Source organism: Sphaerodactylus townsendi, linkage group LG02 (assembly GCF_021028975.2).
Source record: "Sphaerodactylus townsendi isolate TG3544 linkage group LG02, MPM_Stown_v2.3, whole genome shotgun sequence".
NCBI lineage: Eukaryota > Metazoa > Chordata > Lepidosauria > Squamata > Sphaerodactylidae > Sphaerodactylus > Sphaerodactylus townsendi.
Window position 1 is genome coordinate 37,069,226 of NC_059426.1, and position 6,920 is coordinate 37,076,145.

Below are 6,920 nucleotides of genomic sequence, written 5' to 3' on the forward strand. Positions count from 1 at the left end.
TGAAATTTCACACCTGGCCCAGGTAAAATGCCTTTTTCCTGGCGCTCCATGGTGAAGGACATGCAGCTGCCTGTGTGTAATTGTCACCCTTAGAATGTTCGTGCTGCTTAGAATGTTCACTCAGATGGCCAGATATGAGCAGTGAAAACAGTACATAGGCAGTAACTCAAGTGGAAGTGAAGCACATACACACACATACACACAAGGGAGAGGGAAGGGAGGGAGAGAGAGGGGTGGCATGCAAGGGAAGAGAGGGAGGGAGAGGTAAGGGACGGAGGGGGAGGCATGCAAGGGAAGAGAAGTGAGGGAGGGAAGAGAGTGAGGGGTGGCATGCAAGGGAAGAGAAGTGAGGGAGGGAAGAGAGTGAGGGGCGACATGCAAGGGAAGGGAGGGAGGGAGGGGCCAGGCACCCTAGATTCCCTGAATACTGCGGTTACAGTTAAGAAAACCAGGCACACATTACTCAGGAGTCAGCTTGGTACAGCAACCGTGACATACTTTGAATGGGTGCATCACGCCCCTCAGAGGGTTTCCTCAGAAGCGGCACCCATTGCCACCAATCAAGCTTACTCCCAGGTAAAGGATCATGACCAGCCAGCCTAGATGTGTGGGAGGGGTGCCTTTCCATTCCCCCCCCCCCCAAGGAATGCGGGCACACACATCAATGACATTGCACAGTATCAGCCTGCGCGTTTCCATGAGCACATACTGCTGGCCTCTGCAATTGATTTGCTGCTACTGTTCCTTTCCCATTTCACCACAATAAGCCACAGCAACGCGTGGCTGGGCCCTGCTAGTTATTAATATAGGCTATTCAGTTTAATTAAACCATTTCCAGTGGCTGTAGCACAAATAACAGAGTTATGCAGGTCCCAAGAGGTCACTCTGATCTCCCTTTTTGGAAGCTGAGTAATTCATGTGTTACCTCATCTAGCCTATGCAATTCAAACCTTAATCTGCTACTGAGAGAGCAGGTGTATATAAAAACAATGTCTACAGGGCAAATAGCCCTTGATGAGTCAAGCAAGCCACACGAAGCTCTGCAACAATTAGCCCATGGGCAGAAAATAGACCTTATTCATTCCTGGCTGGCTCATACGTTTCCCAGAAACAGGAATGATGTATGAGAAAAATGGCACTTATTTGGTTACTTCTATTGTAATGGTGACAGCTGATAGAATTGTACAAATATACAGTTATCCCTTCTACATCACGGGGGTTAGGGGCACAGCGCCCCCCGCAATCTGGAAATCCTTGTAAAAAAATTTGGCCTTCACTTTGCACCAGAGAATAAGTCTGAATTTTATCTTTTTCATTTATTTTAAAAAGAAATTGTGTATATTTATGGTATTGAAATATAAAATATGTCAATATTATACAATACTGTAATATATTTTATGCATTGCTGAGTTTCTAAACTTTTTCTGTTTCGCCTACTGACCTTTGGATGTCGTCTGTGACTTCTGCAAAGCTACTCAAAATTCCCATTTAATTTCTTAAGCTGACCTGTGATATATCAAAACCACAATGGGAAAAGTCACAATCCAGAAGGGATAACTGTACACCCATCTTCTTTCCATTCTTTCTTGCTCTCTTCCTCCTAGGTGTGTAGGGGAGCTCAGGGAAGGATGGGGGGGGGGCTTTGCAGATGTAATAAATCCCCCTCAATGTTCAAAGAGAAACTGACCATAATTCACAATTATTTAAAAGCAGGATGTAAAACAGGTGACAAAAATTGTAAATTTTATTATTAGATTTTAATCAATTTTATTCATTAATTTCAAGTAATGTTATAATTATATATATTTGATTATTTGTATTTTATCCCTTTTTATATCAGTTGTCAATATCAGTTATTATTGGTCATTAACCATAAATAATGAATCGGGATGAAAATATTATACTAATTTTGCACGTGTCTACAACTGACCAAATTGGGATCAGGGTCACTGGCTATAATGTTGTCAAATTTATACACCTTAAAATTCCATTTATTAAAAGGTAACTAAAGAGAATCCAAAAATGTGATACACTGAAAAGACATCACATATTCTTCTAATAAAATGACAATGACATCTGCTGATGAGAGTGTGGGTGGGTGTGTGTGTGGGTGGGTGGGTGGGCGGGTGTTCAAGGAGCAGCTTTATTTATCTTACTTTTTTATTTATCTTTATTTTACTGCCACATTCACCCACAAACTTACATTGACATAGATCTTTACTACTTAGTGGAAAATATTTAAAGAGCAATTTTATTTATAGGTAAAAGCAGATAGAAGGACCAGCAGGGAGCAAATTTGTCCCTAATTTATATATTCAATATAAAACACATACATACTTGAATATTACACTTTCTTACGTAACATATCACTGATCTTTACAAATAATAAAATAGCACCATGTCCTTTTTAAAAGAACACATACAAAAATCAGGGCTCGGAATCTTGATAAAACACTCACGTGATCACTTACTCCAATGTGTAGCCAAATTCAGCTCCCATCTATTCAAACTGCATGCCATTTCATTTTGTAATGTAGTCTCAGTGAAAGTTTTTGAAAAGGTTGCCCATATTAGATTCGAATAGTTCATTTGTACCCAGCAGCATGTACAAGCCGCCATTTGCAGCAACCATGTGAAAAGGCATATACGGAGTAATCTCCTGACAGAGGCGTAGCTAGGAAAAATGGAGACCGGGACAAAATCTGAGTTTTGTGCCCCCCCCCCCCCCCCAATATGGATGGCCACGCTCCCCCACCACGACCAAACAACATTTTTTGCACCAGGTCATCTCAAAGTCACCATCACATTATAGAACATGCCCCAACACACAAATCTGAACACAACCAGGGCTCCCTAGTTTAAACAACATTGAAAGTGAAAGGGGGAATCCAACCTGAAACAGCATCACTTTTAATGCTGTTTCAAAAAGAGAGCACAGATTCTCTAGTTTGAAAATGATGCTATTTGGTTTTGGGAGTTTGCCTTAATCATTGCACTTCCCTGAACCCTAACCCTACCTTTTTATTTGTATTTAATTTATTAAGTCATAAATTGTTACCAAAATTGTAACAAAACACCGAACCCTAAAACTGAACATAGTCCTATTCTCGGACTGCACCCTAGAACTCAACGTCACACTAAGGCAAGCCTGAGCCCCTGACCTTGCCTTAACCTTAACCCTAATTTATTATTTTTATTTAATTTATTTAGTCATAAATTGTTCCCAAAATTGTAACAAAAACCCGAAACCTAAAACTGACCACAGCCCTATTCTCATACTGCTCCCTATAACTCAACATCACACTAAGGCAAGCCTGAGCCCCTGGCCTTGACTTAACCCTAACCCGAATTTACTATTTTTATTTAATTTATTCAGTCATAAATAGCTCCCAAAATTGTAACAAAAACCCAAAACCTAAAACTGACCACAGCCCTATTCTCGGACTGCTCCCTAGAACTCAACGTAAAACTAAGGCAACCCTGAGCCCCTGCCCTTGCCTTAACCCTAACCCTAATTTATAATTTTTATTTATATATTCAGTCATAATTTTTTCCCAAAATTGTAACAAAACCCCGAAACCTAAAACTGACCACAGCCCTAATCTCAGACTGCTCTCTAGAACTCAGCATAACACTAAGGCAGTGATGGCGAACCTTTTTGAGACCGAGTGCCCAAATTGCAACCCAAAACCCATTTATTTATTGCAAAGTGCCAACACGGCAATTTAACCTCAATACTGAGGTTTTCATTTAGAAAAAACGGTTGGCTCAGAGGCATGCATTACTCAGGAGTAAGCTTGGTGGTAGTAGTTGGCTTTGCTTTGAAGCCAACTCTTCGAACGGGTCAATCACGAGGGTTTACTCAGAAGCAAGCCCCATTGCCAGCAACCAAGCTTATTCCCAGGTAAAGGATCATACTTTAGTTCTTTGCATGAAAATCAGCGGGGTTTAACAGTGCTTAACAGGGTTACCTACACTGCTTCCCCAAAACTAGGTCTTAGGTTTAATGCTGATAATCGAGCCCAGTGGCCCAGGCCAGCCTAGATGTGGGGGGGCTGATCCCTCCCACATGATGAGTTCTGTTTGCACGTGCCTACAGAGAGGGCCCTGAGTGCCACCTCTGGCACCCGTGCCATAGGTTCGCCACCTCTGCACTAAGGAAAGCCTAAGCCCCTGCCATTGCCTTAACCCTAACCCTAATTTATTATTTTTATTTAATTTATTCAGTCATCAATTGTTCCACAAAAAAATTGTAACAAAAACCCGAAAGCTAAAACTTACCATAGCCCTATTCTCGGACTGCACCCTAGAACTCAAAGTAACACTAAGGCAAGCCTGAGCCCTTACCGTTTGCTTAACCCTAACCCTAACTTATCATATTTTATTTAATTTTTCAGTCATAAACTGTTCCCAAAATTGTAACAAAAACCCAAAACCAAAATCTGACCATAGCCCTAAATCTGACTGCGCCCAAAAACTCAAAACCTCAAACTGACCATCGTGCTATTTTGGACTGCGCCCAAAAACCCGAAACCTCAAACTGACCATCGTGCTATTTTTCAACTGCGCCCTAGAACTCACTGTAATACTAAGGCAAGCCAGAGCCCTTACTATTTGGTTAACCCTAACCCTAACTGATCATATTGTATTTAATTTTTTCAGTCATAAATTCTTCTCAAAATTATAACAAAAACCCGAAACCTGAAACTGACCCTAGCACTATTATCAGACTGGGCCCCGGAACTCAACGTAACACTAAGGCAAGCCTGAGCCCCTGCCCTTGCCTTAACCTTAACCCTAACCCTTACTTTTTTTTTTTTACTCAGTCAAAAATTGTTTGCAAAATTGGAAAAAAAACCAGAAACCTAAAACTGACCTAAGCCCTATTCTCGGACAGCGCCCTAGAACTCAATGTCACACTCAGGCAAGCCCGAGCCCCTGCCCTGCCCTGCCCTTCCCTTAACCCTAACCTATGTTTTTTATTACCTTTATTTTTGGTTACAATTTTGGGAGCAATTTATGACGGAAAAAATTTAATACAAATAATAAGTTAGGGTTAAGGCAACGGCAGGGGCTCGGGCTTGACTTAGTGTTACGTTGAGTTCCGGGGCCCAGTCTGATAATAGTGCTAGGGTCAGTTTCAGGTTTCGGGTTTTTGTTATAATTTTGGGAAGAATTTATGACTGAAAAAATTAAATACAATATGATCAGTTAGTGCTAGGGTTAACCAAATAGTAAGGGCTCTGGCTTGCCTTAGTATTACAGTGAGTTCTAGGGCGCAGTTGAAAAATAGCACGATGGTCAGTTTGAGGTTTCGGGTTGGGGGAGCAGAACAATTTGGGCTCATTTCTAATTTTATTGGGTATTTTTAGTGTTTTTATTTTGTCGGCCAGCAGGGCATGCAGTTTTTAGGCTAGCAGCACCAAAATTTCAGGCTATTGTCAGGTGACACTCCTGATGATACCAGCCAAGATTGGTGAAGTTTGGTTAAGGGGGTCGAATGTTATGGACCCCCAAATGGGGTGCTCCCATCCCCCTTTGTTTCCAATGGGAACTAATGGTAGACAGGGCTACCCTTTTGAGGGTCCATAACTTTGGACCCCCTGAACCAAACTTCACTAAACCTGGGTGGTTTCATCAGGAAAGTCTCCTGAAGATAGCCTAAAATTTTGGTACTGTTAGCTTAAACATTGCTCCCCTGTCAGGCACCCTCAAATTTTTCCCAGGTTCTCTCTTTAAATCCACCCCCTTTGGAGTGGATTTAAAGGGAGAATCTGGGCCCCCTAGATTTAAAAAAAAATTGAAAGTATTGTTGAAGGCTTTCACAACCAGATTCAACTGGTTGATGTGGGTTTTACAGGCTGTGTGGCCATGTCTGGTAGATCTTGTTCCTAACCTTTTGCCTGCATCTGTGGCTGGCATTTTCAGAGGTGTATCACAGAGAGAAGTCTGTTATAAGAGAAGTCTGGACACAGTGTATAACAGACTTCTCTCTGTGATACACCTCTGAAGATACCAGCCACAGATGCAGGTGAAACATTAGGAACAAGATCTACCAGACCACAGCCACGCAGCCCAGAAAAACCACAACAATCAACATTGAAAATGATGCTGTTTGGGGGTGGGGGGGTGGCGTGAGGAATCTACCCTGAAACAACATCACTTTCAATGTTGTTTAAACTAGGGAGCCCAGAGTCTCCCTTTAAGGTGGATTTAAAAGGAGAATCTGGCCTCTCTAGTTTAAACAACATTAATAGTGATGCTGTTTCAGGGTGGATCCCCTCCAAAAATAGCATCACTTTCAATGTTGTTTAAACAAGGGAGCTTTGGGTGTGTTCAGATTTGTGTGTTGGGGCATGTTCTATAATGTGATGGTGACTTTGAGATGACCTGGTGGAAAAAAAATTGTTTGGTCGTGGTGGGGGAGGGTGGCCGCCCATATGGCGTGGGGGGCGCAAAACTCAGGGTTTTCCCCGGGGCTCCCTTTTCCCTAGCTACACCTCTGCAATGAATTAACTGTGTGGAGGGAAAAGGAACCTGGAAGCGTGCTTTTCCTGAGGAGGCTTTTAACAAGCATGCCACAGAAAACGAAACTCATGAAGGGTTCTCCACTTGTTCATTATTAATAATTGTTTTAAAGTAAATAAACCTGTTCATGAGGGGTTCCATCCTCAGTCATCTAAAGCCCCTTCCGCACATGAAGAATAATGCACTTTCAATCCACTATGCAGCTGGATTTTACTGAGCCGAATAGCAAAATCCACTTGCAAACAATTGTGAAAGTGGATTGAAAGTGTATTATTCTGCATGTGTGGAAGGGGGTTTCTGCTTGTCACAGATATGAAGGGCTCATAAACAGGGGCCTGTCGCTTTCCTTGCACCAAAGGAGCAGCGAAACGATCAGGCTTTCCCGATGCTCT